The sequence below is a fragment of the Candoia aspera genome, chromosome 4 (assembly GCF_035149785.1).
Source record: "Candoia aspera isolate rCanAsp1 chromosome 4, rCanAsp1.hap2, whole genome shotgun sequence".
Lineage (NCBI taxonomy): Eukaryota > Metazoa > Chordata > Lepidosauria > Squamata > Boidae > Candoia > Candoia aspera.
This window is the reverse complement of record NC_086156.1, coordinates 67,666,672-67,687,814: the sequence shown is the minus strand read 5'-3', so window position 1 is coordinate 67,687,814 and position 21,143 is coordinate 67,666,672.

The following is a 21,143-nucleotide window of genomic DNA, read 5'->3' as shown; positions in this document are numbered from 1 at the left end:
CATTGCTTCCTGGAATCACACAATGCTTGGAACTTTTTAGGATGATCATGGATACAGTATAATTCTTACAAAGAAATAGAATTATGCCTGCTCACATCAGACTTTACCACTTCCCCCCTATCTATTCAGCAGAACATCTGAAAGAACTTGTGTATGTACAGTTGGTATAGATACAGGCTCTTTAGGAACTTACACCAAAAGCCTATTGCATTTGGGGTAGGACCGGTGAGCCCAATCCCATTTCTTCCTCTTTATCTATCTAGTGTATTTTATTAGACAGTCCTATTATCTACCTGTAGTTATGTTGCTATAAAGCTTAGACGGTTTGATTGGAAGTACAGGCACAGTTCAATTAACAGCAGTGCTCATTCTAACCATTGTTCCCCTCTTTAGCCTGTACTCTGTGAAATATCTGGAACATGCTCTGGTTGCTTTTATTGACTTTTACTTTGACTCTGGAGTATCTTCCCCAAGGAGATCTGCCAACCTCTGATACCGTGTGGAAACAGGCTTAGCAGAGAACAATTGAAATGGAACAAATCAACTATGACCCACTTAAATCTCTCTGATTTTAGTGAGTAATCCATGCCTACGTCCAGATTTACTTCTCTGATAGAAAGCTGACTTTCTTTAGAAGAGTGTCCTGACAGTGGAGACCATCCCTGAGTGTTTCTTGCTTCCATTAATCTGATTATTGTCATTACATGGGGTTCACATGGGATTTTTACCCACAGATAATGAATGCTTAGGACATTATTTTGCTATATTAAATGTCCATACAATCATCACATCAGGAGTCAGGAGATGATTTTTTTAAACAAAAATAAAGCCATTCAATTTATGGGAATTAGTCTCATTTTTAGCCCAAATGCAAATAGGCAAACTCACCAAAGTGATACCCTCTTTTTGGGGGAGATGGGCGATGATAAAATTTGATAAATAAATAAATACACATTTCTATGTCTTGTTTACATTTTTGACAATTGCCATTGCACTTATCAGTTTGGGAAAGGTTGTATAAGGTTATATAACTTATATATTTTAATTGACCTTTAACCAACTTTCTTTCTGATGTGCACTTAAAAACTTTCCTGATTTGTATATGTACAGTAAGTCTACACTTCAAAGCCAAAAAATGTCTGATTTATCATGATAAATTATCATGAATAGACTTAAACCAAATATTCATAACAAATAGATACTTTCCTATGCAAATACTTACCAGACAATCACTATTCCTATTTGTTCTCTGGTCACAGTGGCCCAACCATTTTTCTGTGTTCTCTTGTATCCTTCCCATCCAGCATTTCTGTCGCCTATAAGAATAACTTTCTCCTTGGTCATATTAACTAAAAATGTTGCACAGTTTTCCCCAAACTTATTTTTTTCCATTAATTGCTATTCACTACCTTGTAACATGCAGCTTTTACCTACCAATGGATTCTTACATTTATACACATGCACACAACAACGTAAAAGGAATCAATTCATATCTTGACATAGGATTTATTTCTCTTATTCATAATTAACTCTAAACTTTCACTTTAATGCAATAATTTATCCATTCCACAAGAATAATTCATCTTCATTTAAATCTATTTCATCCTTGCCCTTTCTCTTGGTTTCACAGGCAACATACCTATTTTTCTTTCGTTTCATAATTTACTTTAATGTACATTATCATTTATACTTTCCCCAGGCCTTTGGGCCAGAATGAATTCCCATTCTTATGAGTTACAGTGGATTTAGTTGTTTTTGCCATTTACTGTTTATTTGGTTTTAACAGTATGTTTATTTTATAATATTGACTTGATTTTCCTTTTTTCTTTTGTATGCCACCCAAAGTCACATTGTTTGAATTGGGTGGCCATATAAATGGTATAAATAAATACATTTCTAATAACTTTCTCTAACCTACAACAGAATAATCTGTATGCAATCCAAATAGTTAAATGAGACTAAACTACTTTGCTGCATCAAACTAAAAATAGTTTAAGGAAGGATCAATAATGAGTGGCAAATTTCCTTCCAGATACACTTGTCTGTCATATTTTTCCTACTGCTAAATAGCAAGTTTCTAAGGAAGCTTAAATTAGGGCTGTCAGATCTAGATTGTAAAAATACACATAGCCCTTAGATGATTTAGAATTTTTCCTCCATCTAGTTGCTGCTGTCTACTGGTTTTTCAGCTGAGATCATGTCTCCCTACTTAAAAGTATACAAACACAGCACAAAAGTTATTGAAGTATAGCCAATCTGCTGGGTTTGATTTGATATTTTTATTTACCTTTATTTGTTTTATTCTACTTTTAACCCTATTTTCTGGTATCAAACCCCAATAGATCCCTCTGCAGCTTGTGAGTTCCTGGCATATGCTCAACCATACTGGGTATGACGACATGCTTTCTAGCAAGAGAGGGCTTAATAGTTGGATCCTGGAATGCAAATCATTACTTATATAATTAAATAGTCCCCACAGTAATATGGCCAGACTATTATAAATAGCAAGAGTCAACTGGGCGTTAAGGCATCAGGCTAGAAACTGGGAGACTGTGAGATCCAGTCCCACCTTAGGCACAAAGCCAGCTGGGCGACTTTGGGCCAGTCACTCTCTCTCAGCCCTAGTGTCATGTTCGCCGTTTCAATGTCTTTGATGCATCGTAACGTTTCGCATGTCATTAATTGGATGCGTGTTTCATCTTTCTCGGGAGGATGGGAACGGTTATCTTTTGGCTTTGCTTTGGAATGTATTTGTATTATCTACTGCGCTCAAGGTTACTTTCCCAGGCTAGCAACTCTGACGATTGCTAGCACCTGTGTCGGGCGGGGCTGTTACGAGGGAGGCGGGATACGTTTGCACCAAGGGTTTAAGTTTGTATTTGGCGTGCTTTTGCTCATTCTCAGCTTTCTCTGTATCTGCCTTTAGTACTCTAAATAAATCAGATTTCATTTAGCAGCCTCTTGTGAGTCTGAGTATTTGGGGCTAGGGCAACCATTACATAAAGCTGAGAATCTAAGTTCCTAACTCCGCTGGCCCCTGTCCAGGAAAGACAAGCGTCTAACCCTGTGAGGGAGAGAGCCCGCGATGACTGAACCCGACATCATGATGATGGAGGAAGGGGAACCGGACTCGACCGTGAGGCAGTCCGGCCGACCGTCCCAAGGTGGGGAGCTGTCAGCCATCCGAGAGGAGGCGAGCTCCGAGTCGGAGAGTGAAGCCGGGGGGCTGAAAACGGCCCCAGAGACCACCGTAAATTCTCCGGGCGAGCTGCTCACCTGGGATACGACCCAAGGAGATGCCACGGCAGCGGGGGGTCCCTCCTGGAGGCAGAGATACCCATTGTCCCCCAACGTGGTGCAGGTGCAGCCAACGGAGGGCTCACCCACTCCGGATCGGATCCGAGTGTTGGAGTCCAAAATGGATTCGTTGGAGGCTATATTGAAACAGCTGAGCTTGGATGTGACCTCGTTGCGAGAGGTCCGGGAAGAATCAAGCCAAAGGCATTCAACCCCCTCTTCCCAGGGGCTGTCCCCGGAACGGCGACGGGTGGTGCGGAGGCGCGAAGGGGACCAGTCGGTCCGGATGGAAATCGCAGCATCGCCAGGGCGATCGCCCCGGGGCCCCGTGCCGCCCCAAGCCAGGGGAACACAAGCCGCGGCAGCACCGGTGGTGGGGCGCAGCGCGGCGGGAGGCGGCATGCGAGACTTCCCTGTCAAGTTTGATGGGGACCCGACCAAACTCTCGTTCTTCCTGACGAACGCGAAAGCCTATATGGAAGAATGGGGGGCGTTTTTCCAATCGGAAAAGGCAAGGATCATCACCATTGCCACCAAACTGAAGGGGAGGGCGGCAGACTGGTATGTCCAGATGTGCCAGTCGGAGGCGCCCGAACTGGAAAGTCTCGAGGAGTTCCTCTGGGCGTTGAAGCAACACTTCGAGGACCCCTTAGCAAAGGAGAGAGCAAAGCGAGCCCTGAAGGAACTCAAGCAGGGGTTCAGATCAGTGGCCGATTATGCTTTGGAGTTTAAAGCGCTAGCTGGGAAGGTGGATGACTGGTCCCAAGCCACCATTATCGAGCTCTTCAAGGATGGCTTGAATACAGAGGTGCTGCGCTGGTCCCTGGGGAGGGACGACCCATACACGCTGTATGAGTGGATCCTGCTGGCGGGGAGGGCTGAACATGCACAGGAGATCTTTGCCCAGCGGAGGACCGCCAAGTCGGGGCGGGAGGTGAAGCCCAGCCGCCCATCGACCACCGGGGGGAAACCGGGACAACGACCCTGGGACGAGGAGCGGGAGAAGCGGTACGCAAAAGGCTTGTGCCTGAGATGTGGTAAGGAGGGGCATAGAGTGGCAGCATGCCCGAAGGCCAAGGTGGAGGAACGGCCCGGAAAACCGCCAGCAAAGTCCCCTGCATTGCCGAGGAAGCAAAAAGCTGCGGTGGCTGAAACCGAGGGAGACGATGTAATGTTCTTCGAAATTGAGGGGGAGACCGAAATCCCGCAGCCGGCGGGAAACGCCAGCCACCTGCTCTAAAGGGCGCCGCTGGGCAGGTGGTAGAGGATGGGCGCGAGCCTCCATCGGTGAGTGGCACTTACCGCATACTCATGGTGAAATTGAAATTGGGCTCCCAATCCAAGACTGTGGAAGTATGGGCCATGATTGATTCGGGGTGTTCCCGCTGTCTTATGCACCCCGACGTGGTGGCGGCTTTGGAGCTCCCCACGTTCCCTTTACAGCGACCCATCGCTTTTACTCAGCTGGATGGGTCCGTGGCAGGGGGCCAACCGGTCACCCATTTTACAGGGCGTGTAGCCTTGCAACTGGGCAGTCACCAGGAAGGGCTGTCTTTTGTGGTGGCTCCGGTTGGGGGGCCATTGGTGGTGTTGGGGGTACCCTGGTTGGTGCAGCAAAACCCCCACATAAACTGGGTCTACCGAACTATCACGTTTAGGGATGGGTTTTATCAAGCGGCCGAGGGGAAGGGTGCCCCAGAGGAGATGGTGGGGGTTGCGGCAGCTGCGACTCCGCCTTACCCGGCCTCTCCTCTGGAAGGCTTGCCGGCCGAGTACTGGATGTTTGCTGATGTATTCGGTGAAAAGGAAGCCGATCAGTTGCCCCCCCATCGAAAGACGGACTGTGCCATAGAACTGTTGCCCAACACCCAATTGCCTAAACCAAAAATTTATTCCATGACTCAGAAGGAACTAACTCTGTTGAGGGAATTTGTGGACAAAAATCTGGCGCGCGGATTTATTGAGCCGGCAAATTCACCCGTGGGGGCGCCGGTTCTTTTTCGCCCAAAAAAGGACGGGACATTGAGACTTTGTACGGATTTCCGCGGATTAAATGCCGTCTCAATTTCCAACAAATATCCCTTGCCATTGATAAAGGACATGTTGTCACATCTGGCCAAGGGCAAGATCTTCTCTAAGCTTGATTTAAGAGAAGCCTACTATCGTGTACGGATCAAGGAGGGGGATGAGTGGAAAACCGCATTCAATTGCCCGTTGGGAGCTTTCCAGTATAAGGTGTTGCCGTTTGGGTTGGCTGGGGCCCCTGGGGTATTTATGCAATTAATCAATGAGGTTTTGCATGAACATCTGTTCAAAGGTGTACTTGTGTATTTGGATGATGTATTGATTTATACTGAAACCATGAAAGAGCATGTAGCTCTGGTAAAGCAGGTATTGTGTAAACTCAGGTCGGCTGAATTGTATGCTAAGCTGTCGAAATGTGCCTTTCATCAGACCCAAATTGACTACTTGGGGTATAGAATTTCAGATAAAGGCATAGAAATGGACCCTGCCAAGGTGCAGGCTATCATGGACTGGGAGAGTCCCCGCACCCGCAGGCAACTTCAAAGTTTCTTGGGGTTCAGCAACTATTACAGATTGTTCATAAGGGGATTCGCTGAGATTGCCTTGCCCCTAACTGAGCTGCTGCGAACCAAAGGGGTGGGAGATACTAGGAGAGTCAAGAATCCCGGAGCGCTGTTGAGGTGGACGCCTGCTTGTCAAACGGCGTTTGAGCGCCTGAAAGCAGCTTTTGTCAAAGAGCCAATTTTACAGCATCCTGATCCCTCCAAGCCGTTTGTTGTACAGGCAGATGCTTCCGATTATTCTATTGGGGCATTGTTGATGCAGAAGGATGAGGCAGGATGCCTCAAGCCCTGTGCCTACTTATCCCGCAAATTCTCTGAGACTGAAAGGCGTTGGCATGTTTGGGAGAAGGAGGCATTTGCAGTAAAAGCTGCATTAGAGGCTTGGCGGCATCTGTTAGAAGGGGCAAATCATCCCTTTGAAGTATGGACTGACCATAAAAACTTGGAGGCTCTTAGTACCCCTCGAAAACTGAGCCCCAAACAAGTTCGTTGGGCTCAATTTTTCAACCGATTCAATTTTCAGTTTAAATTTATTCCAGGGAAAAAGAACTTCTTGGCTGATGCCTTGTCAAGGCAACCTCAGGACTCTGGGGCAGCGCCAGATGTGGTAAGCACCCTATGGACGGCGCCCCAATTGGGCATGCAGGCTGTGACGCGAAGCCAAACGCGCGCGCAGCAGCCGCCCACTACAAGCGCTGTTCAGCCAAGTCCTTTGTCAATTCCCTCCCAGTTGCAACAAAAGTTTCTAAAAGAACTAAAAACGGATACTTGGTTGCTTGCAAATAAAGACAATGTTACTTTTGACAGAGGCTTTGCTTGGAAATCCGACCGCCTCTACGTCCCTGAAAGCCTCAGAAAAGATGTGTTACTACGTTCACACGATGACAAACTTGCAGGTCACTTCGGGTTTGTAAAAACCTTGCACCTCGTTCGGAGGCAATTCTGGTGGCCCACATTACGTAAATATGTCAAAGACTACATTGCCTCCTGCACTGTTTGTGCAATGTCCAAGCGCAAGGTGGGCAAGCCCCAAGGACTGCTGCAACCGGTGGCAGCCCCTTCTTCCCCTTGGGAGGAAATCTCCATGGACTTTATTGTCGAGCTCCCGCCCAGCCAACGCAAAACGGTCATTTGGGTGGTCAAAGACTATTTCTCCAAACAGGCGCACTTCATCCCTTGCGTGTCCATTCCGTCGGCCCGTCAATTGGCTCGCCTATTCCTTGTACACGTGTACAGGTTGCACGGATGTCCCTCCCGCTTGATCTCGGACAGAGGTACACAATTTACCTCGCAATTTTGGCGGGCGTTTCTCAAGCTGTTAGGCACGAAACAAGCCCTATCCACGGCTTGGCATCCTCAGACGGACGGGGCCACTGAGGCGCTTAACTCGACTCTAGAACAGTACCTTCGAGCTTTTGTGAATTACCAGCAGGACAATTGGGTAGACCTCCTACCATTTGCTGAAGTGGCTTACAACAATGCAGTGCATCAAAGCACTGGCCAAACCCCCTTTCGGGTAGCCCTGGGTAAGGACTTTGTACCTATCTCTGATCTACCACAACCTCCGGCTGGTGCAGTCACTCCAGATGATTGGACAACACAACTGGCTGACTCCTGGCCAATGATTCAAAAGGCATTGGCAGATGCACAAGCAGATTATAAACTATATGCTGATCGGAAGCGGGCCCCCCAACCGGCATTCCAAGTGGGGGACTCTGTGTACCTTTCAACAAAGTTTATCAAGTCATCCCAACCTTCAAAGAAACTTGCGCCTAAGTTTGTGGGTCCTTTCCCGATTATCGCTCAGATTAACCCGGTGACTTTTAAACTTGACTTGCCTCATAACCTTAAACGCTTACACCCTGTTTTTCATTGCAGCTTGCTCAAACCGACTATTCCTTCTGACCGCTGGCATCGTCAACCTCCACCTCCCACCCCCATCATGATTGATGGTCAGCAACACTTCGAAGTTAAAGAAATTCTGGACTCTAGACGCCTTCGCAATTCTTTGCAATACTTAGTTCGTTGGAAACATTTCCCTCATCCTGAGTGGGTCGCTGCACCAGATGTAGCTTCCCCTGTTTTGGTAGCCCGCTTCCACTCTGCTTATCCCACAAAACCGGGTCCCTAAGTGTATTTTTAGGAGGGCGGTATGTCATGTTCGCCGTTTCAATGTCTTTGATGCATCGTAACGTTTGGGGCTAGGGCAACCATTACACCTAGGAGGGAGGCAATGGCAAACTACTTCTGAAAATCTTGTCAAGAAAACTGCAGGGACTTGACCAGGCAGTCACCAGGAATCAAAAACTGACTCAAAGGCACAAAATAAATTATAAATAGCAGTAGGCCCATCCCTCAGTCTAGAAGAAACTGCCTAGACTAGAACTGATGGATTGTGCTAACAGCTAAAATTAGTTTTAATTTATCTTTTCTGAACAAGTCTCAAGCTAGGCAATTCTCGGCACTCTTGTGAGGTACTTACCTAGATCCAGTTTAATCTAGTTTCAGAGGTTTGGGCCAATGGCCTCCATTGTGAACAATGCTCTCTTGTTGATTTTCCTGGTAACATTTCAGACTGGCAGTCTAAATAGGAACAGAAGATGTTGCAGCTCAGGTCTGCATTGTGGGCATGCTGATGCTTGGAACTTCAGAGGCCCAAATGGCTTCAGTGGCTTGGAGCATCTCCCATCAGCTGCTACAGAGGCTACATTGCTATGGCTGAGAGACAAGATCATGGAGATTGGGCGTCTGGAAACTGGAGCCCACTGAGAAGTCCAAAAACTTTCCTTTTATTTCTTCTGAAGGTAAAAGCAAGGTGTTCCTCCTCTAAGGAGTAGCATATTAGACATGTATTTTCAATACCAGTTGAAACCTTTTTACTTGTCTATATTTTTAAGATTCTTTGTTGGTTCTAAGGGAAAGTCAAATGGTAGAGCACATGCTTTGTCTGCAGAAAGTTTGAACTCCCTGCCATTTCCAAGATAAAGTTGGAAAAAAAAAGAACCCTATCAATACTGTGCTAGGAGGCCTGACCTTGTAAAAAGCAATTTCCTATTTCCTGTCTACTTTTTATTAAAACTGTTATTATATTGTGATTTTATGTTTATTTTCTGGAAGCACATCAGGAGCTCTGGCTGAAGAGCAGCCAACGAATAATTTTAATAAATTTAAAGTTTAGTGGAGAGAAATGCTACACTTGATAAAAAGTCCTTCACTGCACAGCTATCATACTTTTACTGCCATCCGTTATATGTGATCTATGTCTGGGCTTTTAATTAAAATCCTCACAAAGTACTGTATGTGCAGTTAAAATACCATATTTCCAAAATTAATATAGGTTTATGTTCTGATATAGAGTTTCCAATAGTTTAGAAGTATCAGATCTGGCCTGCAAAATGCATAGGAGTGCTAGAGAGTAGCAATAAGAATCAGAAAACTCTAAATTGGTGTTTTTCAAACTTGGCAGGTAGACTTCAACTCCCAGAATTCCCCAGCCAGCCTGCTGACTGGGGAATTCAGGGAGTTAAGGTCCACATGTCTTAAAATTGCCAAGCTTGAAAAACACTACTCTAAATAAGTCCTCTGGCCTATATCTGGTAGCCCTAAGCTTTTCACAACTCACTGCCTTCCAGATTTATAGAAACATATTTCCCAAACTCCAAAGTCAACTTGGCTCCTGACCAAGTTAAGTATATTAGGGTAGATGTGCAGTTAAACACATCTAGAAGGTACAAAGTTGAGGAAGGTTGATTTGTGCTAATGCTAATCAGCTGATTAGTTTGATAGAACCTTCCTTTTTGTAAGACATGGTTGTCACTTGCCAAACGTTCCTTGGATTTTATACATCCAGTAATGGCAGATCTGTTCCCCTCAGTGTGGTCCTATTGCTGACTGATACAATGTTTTACTTTTATGTGTCCTGTCTATCTATATTATGCTCCTTTTTATTGACAAATCAGGAGAATTAATTTAGGCAGCAACATTTTTTGGACATGCCTTACATCTAAAACGAACTTTGGATTTTGCAAATAACCATGCTGAACAAGAAATTGCAAATTTATGTTGATTTAATCACCTTGGCAAGAAATTGCATTGTAATTGTTTCCTATTTTCATAGATACTTCTTGATTAATTTGCAGCAAAGGCTCATGGAAAGTGACAGGAAGGAAAAGCAGACCAGAACTGGTCTAATTAAAGTGAAGAATGTTGGATGATCACATAAGTGGCCACAGTGAAATGTATGAAATCCCATGACAAATAAATGGAGACTGCTTAAAGCAGCAAGGAAATGTGCACTGCCTGTGTGTGGTAAAAGACAGCATGTGGTTCTCAAAAAACTCAGCAGGAGTATACTTCAAGGATAACATGAAATTAAAATATTCACAGTATAAGAAAACTAGGAAGGCATAGATTACAGTAACTAGTGAATGGTAGCAACAAGTTGGAGAACAGAGCTGTGTGCAATGAAGCTGGTCCTGAGCCCTTCTGTCAGCCTCTGCTCTCCTATCAGGTAGGAGACAACACCCAGATCAGCAGAGATTAACACCAGATAAATGATCAAGCAGAAAAAAAATGCCCTAATCAAGGAACTACCAAGGAGAAAACCAACACTGGCAGGGCAAGCTACTGTATACAAACAGGGAGCAAACCCCACACTCCCTGGCACTGATGATGTTACTATGTCTGTAAGCAAACAACCAAGTTCAGAGAGCACCCAGGACTCCAAAGAGGGAGTTTCATCAGGCGTCACTGACATGATGCCCTGGCAAATGTCCTCTTCATAAAGAAATATCAAAGGTGCTCTTACTACTTTTACCTAAGCCTTGTTCTGCCCATTCTTTCCCTTCCTTTCTGTCTCCCTGAAAATACATTGTCAAGGAAGAAGAAGGAAGAGAAAGGTAGAAGGAGAAAAAGAGGAAACAGAGGAAAAATAATCAGAAAGAAAATAATGAGGAAAAAAAGAGCATCAGGTAATAATGGGAAGGAGAGAAAAGGGAATGAGGACACAGAAAGGACTAGCAGGTTATTTCTGCTGCTGGATTTTTAACCCGCCCCACAACTGTGCCTGTTTCCAGCCTTCTTAGCTACTGCTTTTCTGACGCACTCAGAGCCCATTCCGGCACTATTATCCACCCTCCCAGTTTGTATTTCATGGAGTTCAGGTTACTTTGATTCTTCTCCCTACCACTTCAAAAGCCCGTTGATGCAGGATTTATTAAAAAGGAAACAAATCCTCCCCTTTTCCCACCCAAACAAGGGAAAACTGGAACAGAGGGCAACAGCGACCATTAAGAAAATACAATGGAGGGGAGCAGATTTGGGGGGAAAATAGAAGAATATATTCTTCTTGAAGCAGAATACTGTCAGGCAAGTAGGAAAAATCTCTTCTGTTTTCAATTCATTAATACCCCTTATTTTTTCTCCTTGATAAATGAGTTTTAGACCAAACCTAAATGCTTGTTTTGGGCAGTGCAGTCCTATAGATGGGGTAGAAGGATCTCTTTCCCTTTTTGACTGCCTAAATGGCTGGTTAAAAAAACAAGAATAAATGTTATTTAGCCTGATTTATTGAATGCTTTTGATAACTGCATATCCATAGCATTTGGAGGTCTGAAAATAATTACCGTTATTTGCTTCTGAGGCAAGCATAGGTACTGGTCAGTTCTTCCAGAAATACTACAGGCTGCAGTCACAAGCACAATTTACGGAAGATTTATGAAGCAACTGAAAACCTCCTTTAGAGGGATAAGGCTGATAGATTTACTCCAGCAAGAGCTTTCAAGGCAAGAAACGAATCCAGCAGATGAATAAAAGTAGACAATGAAGGTTTTACAAATAACTGGGTTTGCATATACAGTACTGTATGCATCTGGTGGAATCAATGCATCTTCTAAGAGCTGACTGATTCTGAACCATTAGGTGGAGCTAGGGAGCCACAATAGGCAGTTGTTTTAGGAAAATATGAATATTTAGCTTTTTTTATTTTTTATTTTTTCTCTCAAGGACAGGCACTGGTTGGGTTTTCTTCTTCAGGGGCCAAACTGGTTACTTTCACCTTGAATGGGGGGAGCTTTTGCTATCTCAGCTCAAGAACCAAATTATCCTGGCCCAGCCCTTTTAGAATCCAATCACTGCAACAAGAGACATATTTTAGTAATCTTGATGCCTTTTACTTTGAGGAGGAGGAGGCAATTTAAAATGGAAGGATGACACTGAACAGATAAAGCTAAAGGGGGCCTGCTTTTCTTGTACAATCATCCAGATTCATTCCCTGAATTTAATGAGAGATGTAGGCATTATCGTATCCTCTTTGCAATCCTCCTGCATTTCCCCACAACTTCATCATTTCTGCATTTCAGGGAATGTGGGGGAAGGGGGTGAGGAGAACTTCACAATGACTTCTGATGATAACAGATCTCTTTGATGCAAATCTGGTGCTTCTATCTGGAAGAAATACTGAGGCAGCTCTAAGATACTGTACAGGTAAACTGGATGGCAAGATTATAATGCCAGATCTGTTTGGAGGCAAAGCAGGGGTTGTACTAGAGTGCATTTTTGTGCAAGGATTGTGGACATTGCCATAATCTGAAAGCCAGTGACAAGGTTTAAGTGCAATGAAGTGATGATGAGAGAGTGGCTGGGAATCAGGAGAAATGGACCAGGGAGCTAAACCCACCAAAATCCTCACCCCACTCTACCGTCGTGCCTTGCCCTCAGTTCTTTAATGTCTGAAAAGCCCATCTGGTTTGATCTGTTTCTACTATACCCTTTGACAGATACTCAGTACCCTTCTATAATCTCCCCATACCCCATCTTAGATCATCATCAGAGCTCCCATTTTCAAAATGGTGGGAATTTGGGGGTCTCTAATGCAGAATAATTTGGATTGCTCTGATAGTGATAAGAGTTCCTTCTCCCTCCCACACATATGCAGAAAGCACAGTCTTGAAAAATCCTGCTGAAAATATAAGGGAAAAGACCTCTATGTAGGCCATGGCAGTAGTAATTCTCTTTGATGTCAGTGTCATTTGGCCCTAGTTTTATCTGTTCATCTATGTGTGCAGATGTATGTGTACATGTGTATACAAGAACACGTACAAACACCAGATAACATGATGCATTTGATGAGGTCGGCTTTGGTCTGCTAGGCAGTTTCCATGCTAGAACTCATTAACACTGCTGAAACATTGCTTTTCCGCAATCGGCTGAAAGCAGAAGTCAAGCAGCAGTTCGATACAGTGCTTAATTATAGCACAAAATCCAGCAGTGTGGTTTCCCATGGCCCAAATTCTTCAATAATGTTTATTCAGAGGTAAGTGCTATTCAGCAAAGGTTCTTTCCAATCTTAATTGAAAGCTTGCAGATTTAGTCCAGATGTCTTGATATCTATTGGGCATAGCACTGGGAGTCCTGATGAGTAATCCATCATTTCTTTTTGAATACCTTTCGCTTTATTGCCTTTTATTATCAATTTCTGTTCAGGGAGCCCTAATGATTCCTTTCTTCTCATTTATTTGAGCTTCATATAACAAAAGAGTACAATTTTGCTATTTAAAAGTGAAAAAGAAAGAGAAAGGGGATAAGGAAATGTCGCTTCCATTGTGCCACTCCCAGGTTGTTGCCTTGGTGGGAGTGGCCAGTTGAGGCAATTCATAGCTCTGCTTCTTAGTAACTGCCTTAGTGCTTTCCAGAACAGTGGCTCCACCATCCATCATAGTTCTGCTCCTCCCTGAGGTGTGCTGCCTATAGTGTCAGGTGCTCCAGGCAGAAACATCCAGCAGTAACGCTGCTGAATGCCTAGACATATCAGTGGGGCAACTGGCAGCTTGGGCTCTAGAACTATAACCTACTGAGCTAGACGAGACATCATGGGATCCTCCAGATAGTGTTGAATTACAGCTCCCATGACTACATTGTGGGGGGCTGCCGAAATTGAGGGCCACACATTGAAGACTCCAGAGTTCTGATTTCTAAAAATCTGGTACAACTGTGAGAAGTTTTCACTAGTGCAATTGCAGAAATTTTGCATAATTTTGTAAGGGCCAATTTCTGATGCATGTTATAGGAGAAAGTTGTTTCTTAACAGATTTTTGCAAATCACCTGGAACATGAATCTAGAGGTCTCCAGGAAGTGATGGGATAATAAACAAAAGAAGTCTAATTCATTCTGACATACCAAAGTTTCCATTAACTCTGTTTCCTTTCCAATCTGGTATACTTTACAGAAATAACAGTGTTCTTTCTTTGTTGACATAACATGCTAAAAATGCATCACCCTATAACAAAATGCAAGACTATAAACATCCTACAGAAACATCACACTATCTTGAATGATCTTGAATGATCCCATAAAAAGTCCTCCTCCTTTTGTAGCCTGAAAACTGCAGAATGGCCGGGCTGCTACTCAAATGCAGTTCTTCCCTGTGTACAAACTGAAGTGATTCCCTGCAGAAGTTCAAGGAGGTACTGTATTAATACAGAGTCCAGAGGATGTTCTGGACATACAATTTTTATAGGACTGTTTGTTAAGGGGATCATAGTGTTATCTCTTTTCACACAGAAGTGGCCTTTAAAGTATCAGGCTCTACTTTTGAAAAAGTGGAAACAAACAAAAGGTTTAGGTCTGCTACTTGACAGAGAGAGATCCAATACTTTACAGCACAGACTGTGCACTGTTTCAGAGCAAAATAAAATGGCTGAAATGCTCTGCTAAGAGAAATCATTAATATCAAATTCAAATTAAATTTAAAACTGATTCATTAAAGTGATCAGCTAACTTCAATATATAAGATAGATCTTGATAACCCATTTTTGTACTTCCCTGTTTCTGAATTTGGACATCTTCCAAAATCAGCTTACTGATACTACTTACAGGTTAGCCCTGCACTTCTATGCATTCTTCTATATGTGGGAAAAAGTAAAACTGGATCTTGCCTGGAGGGTTGAGCTTGGCATGGGTAAAATCTTCCACATTGTAATTAGCACAGCAACCCACAATCATGCTACCTCGTTCAGTCATCTTTGCGATAGCAGTCCTTTTCAGTATACAAGGCAGTCAGATAGGAAAGCATAATTGCATCCTTCCCTGATTCCCTTTTTTGAAGGCAAATTATTTCCCTCCAAGCAATGATAGCTATGTGAACCTCTGCATCTTGGACAGTTGTTTTGCAGATGTCGCTTATGATCAAGCCGACAAAATGCCCAGGATCAGTGTTTCCTCTTTTGGTCATCCTTAACCACTACAAGAGATTCTCCCTGAATTTCTGAGGGATCCTGATGCAAGTAATACATCATCTCTGATATATTTCTCTGTGAAAAGACATCAGACTTCTAATAATGGATTTGTTATTCTTCCATCATCACGCATACCTACTGCTTACTTTCTCTTTTTACCCTTGCATTAATAAACTTCATTGGCCTTTGGATCAAGAATAGATTTCTAATTAAAATTTCAAGAGAGGGTTTGACTGTTCACATGAGATCAGTAGCTCCCAACCTTTTCTGGGTCCGCAGGGTATAGGTTGGTGAATATTGGCTTAAGCTGTTATGATGGAGATAGATCAGCAGCAACAGGCTAGTCTATGACCATTTTTCCCTCTAGTGAATTATAGGGTCTTCTGGCATCACTTTATATCATTAAGGGGATATAAAGCCTGTCTTCATTACTGTTATATCACCACAATGATGGTTGAATGAGTCCAGAAGGTGCTAGAAGTCACTAGTGAGAATCCTGCTTAGATTATTGTCCCAGGAAGCCACTTGCTTCTGGAAACTTGAAAAAAGGTATTGCAGTGAGGGCTTTGGGGAAACTTTGTAAGCATGCCACAGGTTGGGTTAGAGCTGAATGTTGCAAGAATGAGGACTGATCAGAAATGGATCCAGCAGAATGGGTGCCAAAGCACTGATTTCTAAGCCATATTTTTGCTTAGATTTCTAAGCTATCATTATAAGCAGATGGAGCCTTGTTTTATTCTATATTTCCTGGTCTATCCTTTTGTAACTACCATATTCACACACATACACACACAAAATGAACCTGAAGATAAGACTATCCCACATCACAAAAGAAAGATAGAAAAAGAAATCTGCCTTTCAATATTCTCACAGAAATTCAAAATATAGTATTCTCATTGAATTTAAGATATTCTTCCAATTTTAAAGAAAGCTCTCAGGTCACTACAATAATTGGTTCCATTCTTCCTTCCCTTGGCAACTTCTGTAGTCCATAGGAAGATGATGATAAATGCTTGATAATGCACTGCTACTGGTAGAGAGGGGGCAGGGGGAAGGAGAAATTGAGTGTACATCTTCAAGCCCTCTGAGGTTGATTCAAGGACATCTATCAATCAAAGTGGTGAAGTCACACAGAGATTTAATTGGAAATTCACTGAACTTTAATGATGTGACAGAGAAAAACAAGGGAATGAGAGGGCTCTGTGGCATATCCTTCCTTTCCTCGTGTTCATTATTTGAAGGAGGAAAAAAAGAAGGAAGGGATGCAGCCCAGTGTTTCTCAACCACAGCAACTTTAAGATAAGCTGGCTAAGGAATTCTGGGAGTTGAAGTCCACAAATCTTAAAGTTGCTGAGATTGAGAAACACTGATTAACCAAAAAACTCCTTTATTACTCTTTTCATCCCAAGCAATAATACTTAAAGATCCAGCAAAGCGCTTCAGGAAATGTCTTGTTCTTTCTGCAATGTAAAATGAAACTTTCAAAAAATCTTCAAGCCCAAAAGGTACCCATTACCTTTCTGCCATAATGATGGAGTATACTAGAAAGGTGAAGTTGTTTTTCAAGGAGCACCATAAATGGGTTCTTACGTCTATGAAGTCTGTGTTTTTCTGAAATGGATTCCTTGACAATGCCCAGTCTCTTCTGCTTTCTCAGTTTTGAGATTGCCATTCTTTGGGTCAAAGATATTGCTCAGGTCATTTGTGTACATTTGTTGGCACTCTGTCCCTACATAGGTAATCTTATCTACAGTATTTTATCCTGAGAGTCCTTTGGGATTGTGACAGTCTATAAATGTGATAAATAAATAATTGAATATGTAAATAAATCTAGCATTCTGTATTCCTCCAAAATGTGATACATCATGGAGCTCTGGAAGTACGGTAAGAGCAAGCTTGATTCTCCCCATCTTGGACAGAGAAGCAATTTGCTTTCCTCAGTTCACGCCTTAAAGACCGAAGGGCCTCTGCTTCTGCTCTCTCACAGAAGAGAACGACTGGCTGTTGTTCCTATGGGGACAAGTAAAATGCTGCACTTTGCATGGAGGCTCTGAGGCCAGTGCCCCACAGGTCTCTCTTCTCTGCTGCCTCTCTTCCTCTGCTGTTTATTATGTGACTCCCCAGAAGTGGAGCTGGAGTTGGCTTTTCATTTTTCTCTCTACTGAGGCCACTTCTTCTCTCTTCAGGCTTCCTCGGGGCAAGTGTCATAGCTGTGCAAACCTTTCTTGCATTTAGACCCACCACACACCTTTGAGACATTTAACTGCTACTTGCTGTTAAACTGACTGACTGACACTAAGTGCTTGTGCTATTAATAACAATAATTGTGAAGCCTTGCAGAAGGTATAGGCATTGCGTTGATAGGCAAGTGCAGAGAAAGAATGTGCCAAGGTGACGGAAAGCCTCCCCCCATTCCCCCTCCCAGGACTTTTCTCAGCAGCAAACTGAGCAGAGATGGTCTAGGGCAACCTCCAGTTGCAGAGCAGATGGTAAAGCTTGGCATGAACTAAATTTCAGCCAGGGCCTTGCTGCTCACGTCAGGATTACTCACCAATAGCGAAAGGCAAGCTGTTCACCTCAACTTTCACACGAACACGAGTCTCTACAAAGCCAGGTTTTGCATCCCATCAGCAGGGCATAGAGAGAACAGCATAAACCAAAAAGTCTTTGGTACTGGAATGTATGTATGAGACACTTCATACCCAGGTCCTTTACAGGGTGAGCCACCCGCCTTCCAAGCCTGGCTTAGTTGAGCATATAGCTCAACTCAATACTAAGCTGTCCTCTCCCCTAGTTTCTGAACTGCCCATTTCCTTCCTCCTCTTTCCTGGCTGGCAGTAATAAGTGCTGCTTCTGGATACAACCTTCTAAGTGTTTAAAGAAAGGTCAGAAAAGTCCCAAACCTCCATCTATCTTCTCTACCTACCTACCTACCTACCTACCATCTGTCTATCTATCTTATGGGATTTTATGCCACTTCAGTAAAAAATTTTTTTGAAAAACTGCCAAAAAACATGGGTCAGTTCAAATGGAGATGACGGGTAAGGAAGAAGATTCATTCCTCATTGATCCTTTGGTGCCATCTAATGCTGACAATTCTCTTGTGTCTGAAAAAGCAGTCCTTAAGGGAAAAAATGGACAGCAGATGTGAAATACATGAATAATTCAGCATGGTTTATTTTTTTGTTAATAATAATAGTAACTGTGTGGGAAAGATTAGGATCAGAGCTGGAGCTGGGAGGGAGATGGCTGTTTTAACTCTTCCCCACATGCTGTGATCTATCAATTCAGCAGTGACAATTCAATAGGGAACACACAACTCTCAGCCAATAACTTCAAACACTTTGCAGAATATAAAAGACTTAATGAAGGGAAGGTAGCCTTAATCATATGATGAGATTCTTATGGGGATATAATTCTCTAAAAGAGCAGGTCCAAAAGTTAGGATCGTTGACCTATACCTAGATATTCAGGTGGCAGTAGTGGCAAGGAATGGCTTTGCAAAGTTATGCTTAATGTACCAGCTGCAACATTATCTGAGCAAGATTAATTTCATAACAGATCACATTTAGATTGCAACTGCATGAATGTGTCCATGTAACCACCAGGAGCCAAGCGTGACCTGAAGGCATCTTTACCTTTTCTAAAGGTACACCCCATGCAATTTCTCTTGAAAAGCATCCAAAAGCTACACTTGGTAATATATCTGGCAGCATTGCCTGAGCTGTGTTTGGTATCATTACCATATAATCCCAATAAAGAAAAGGTTTAGCTTGATCGTTAAACATCCTATGGAATAAATTCAAAGTCTTGAGTTTCAACACTAAGGGCTTAGAACCTGGCTGTATAAAGAAATGCCAGACTGGCAGGTGATAACACCTGGTTGAACTTGTCAGAGCTTGGAAGCCAAACAGGGTTGTGCCTGATTTATATTTGTATGGAACATCGGAGCTGTAAGCTAGGCTGGGAAACCAAGGCAACCCACTTCTGATTTTGCAAGAAAATACAAGGGGAACAGGTGTTCTTGACTGGCTGTGGGGCATGGTTCCTCCCTAGCCAGGAGTTGCCAGGTGCAGGCTGAAGCCTGCCTGCTCTTTACCTGGCTACCTGTTGCTCTAGTTCTATAGTATGGCATCAATGCTGGTTGCTTGAAGGTACACAGGATCAGAGCAGGAGGTAGACAGGCCACTCCAAATTGGGGAACAATTCTAGGGAACAATTCTGGCTGGGCTGGCAAAACTTCTAACTGGTTAATGGGAGTAAGAGTCAGCCTGCCTCAGAAGGATCTTTTGCAGCATGGATGGAGGTTCCTAGCTCCTCTTCCAACCTTGGATGTGGGTATAAGATGTGGGCAGGAGAACACTGTGAGGTCCCAGGCACCCCTAGGAGAGGTCCTGCATAAACCTCCAGAGAAGCCTGCTAACAAGCATGAGAATTTGGTGGCAAAATTTTTCAGGGTTTTAAAACTGGCCCAAGAAGCAAAATAGATGCATTAAATCTGTTGTTGTTTATTTGTTTAGTCACTTCCGACTCTTCGTGACTTCATGGACCAGCCCACGCCAGAGCTTCCTGTCAGTCGTCAACTCCCCCAGGGATGAGTCTGTCACCTCTAGAATATCATCCATCCACCTTGCCCTTGGTCGGCCCCTCTTCCTTTTGCCCTCCACTCTCCCTAGCATCAGCATCTTCTCCAGGTTGTCCTGTCTTCTCATTATGTGGCCAAAGTATTTCAGTTTTGCCTTTAATATCATTCCCTCAAGTGAGCAGTCTGGCTTTATTTCCTGGAGGATGGACTGCTTTGATCTTCTTGCAGTCCAAGGCACTCTCAGAATTTTCCTCCAACACCACAGTTCAAAAGCATCGATCTTCCTTCTCTCAGCCTTCCTTATGGTCCAGCTCTCGCAGCCATATGTCACTACGGGGAACACCATTGCTTTAACTATGCGGACCTTTGTTGTCAGTGTGATGTCTCTGCTCTCAACCATTTTATTGAGATTTGTCATTGCTCTTCTCCCAAGGATTAAGCATCTTCTGATTTCCTGACTGCAGTCAGCATCTGCAGTAATCTTTGCACCTAGAAATACAAAGTTGTTCACTGCTTCTATATTTTCTCCCTCTATTTGCCAGTTATCAATCAAGGTGGTTGCCATAATCTTGGTTTTTTTGAGGTTTAGCTGCAAGCCAGCTTTTGCACTTTCTTCTTTCACCTTCATCATAAGGCTCCTCAGTTCCTCTTCACTTTCAGCCATCAAAGTGGTATCATCTGCATATCTGAGATTGTTAATGTTTCTTCCAGAGATTTTAACTCCAGCCTTGGATTCCTCAGGCCCAGCATGTCGCATGATGTGTTCTGCATACAAGTTGAATAGGTAGGGTGAGAGGATACAGCCCTGCCATACTCCTTTCCCAATCTTAAACCAGTCCGTTGTTCCATGGTCTGTTCTTACTGTTGCTACTTGGTCGTTATACAGATTCTTCAGGAGGCAAACAAGATGACTTGGTATTCCCATACCACTAAGAACTTGCCACAATTTGTTATGATCCACACAGTCAAAGGCTTTAGAATAGTCAATAAAACAGAAATAGATGTTTTTCTGAAACTCCCTGGCTTTTTCCATGATCCAGTGGATATTGGCAATTTGGTCCCTAGTTCCTCTGCCTTTTCTAAACCCAGCTTGTCCATCTGGCAATTCTCGCTCCATGAATTGCTGAAGTCTACCTTGCAGGATCTTGAGCATTACCTTACTGGCATGTGAAATGAGTGCCACTGTTCGATAGTTTGAACATTCTTTAGTGTTTCCCTGTTTTGGTATGGGGATATAAGTTGATTTTTTCCAGTCTGATGGCCATTCTTGTGTTTTCCAAATTTGCTGGCATATAGCATGCATTACCTTGACAGCATCATCTTGCAAGATTTTGAACAGTTCAGCAGGGATGCCGTCGTCTCCTGCTGCCTTGTTATTAGCAATGCTTCTTAAGGCCCATTCAACCTCACTCTTCAGGATGTCTGGCTCTAGCTCACTG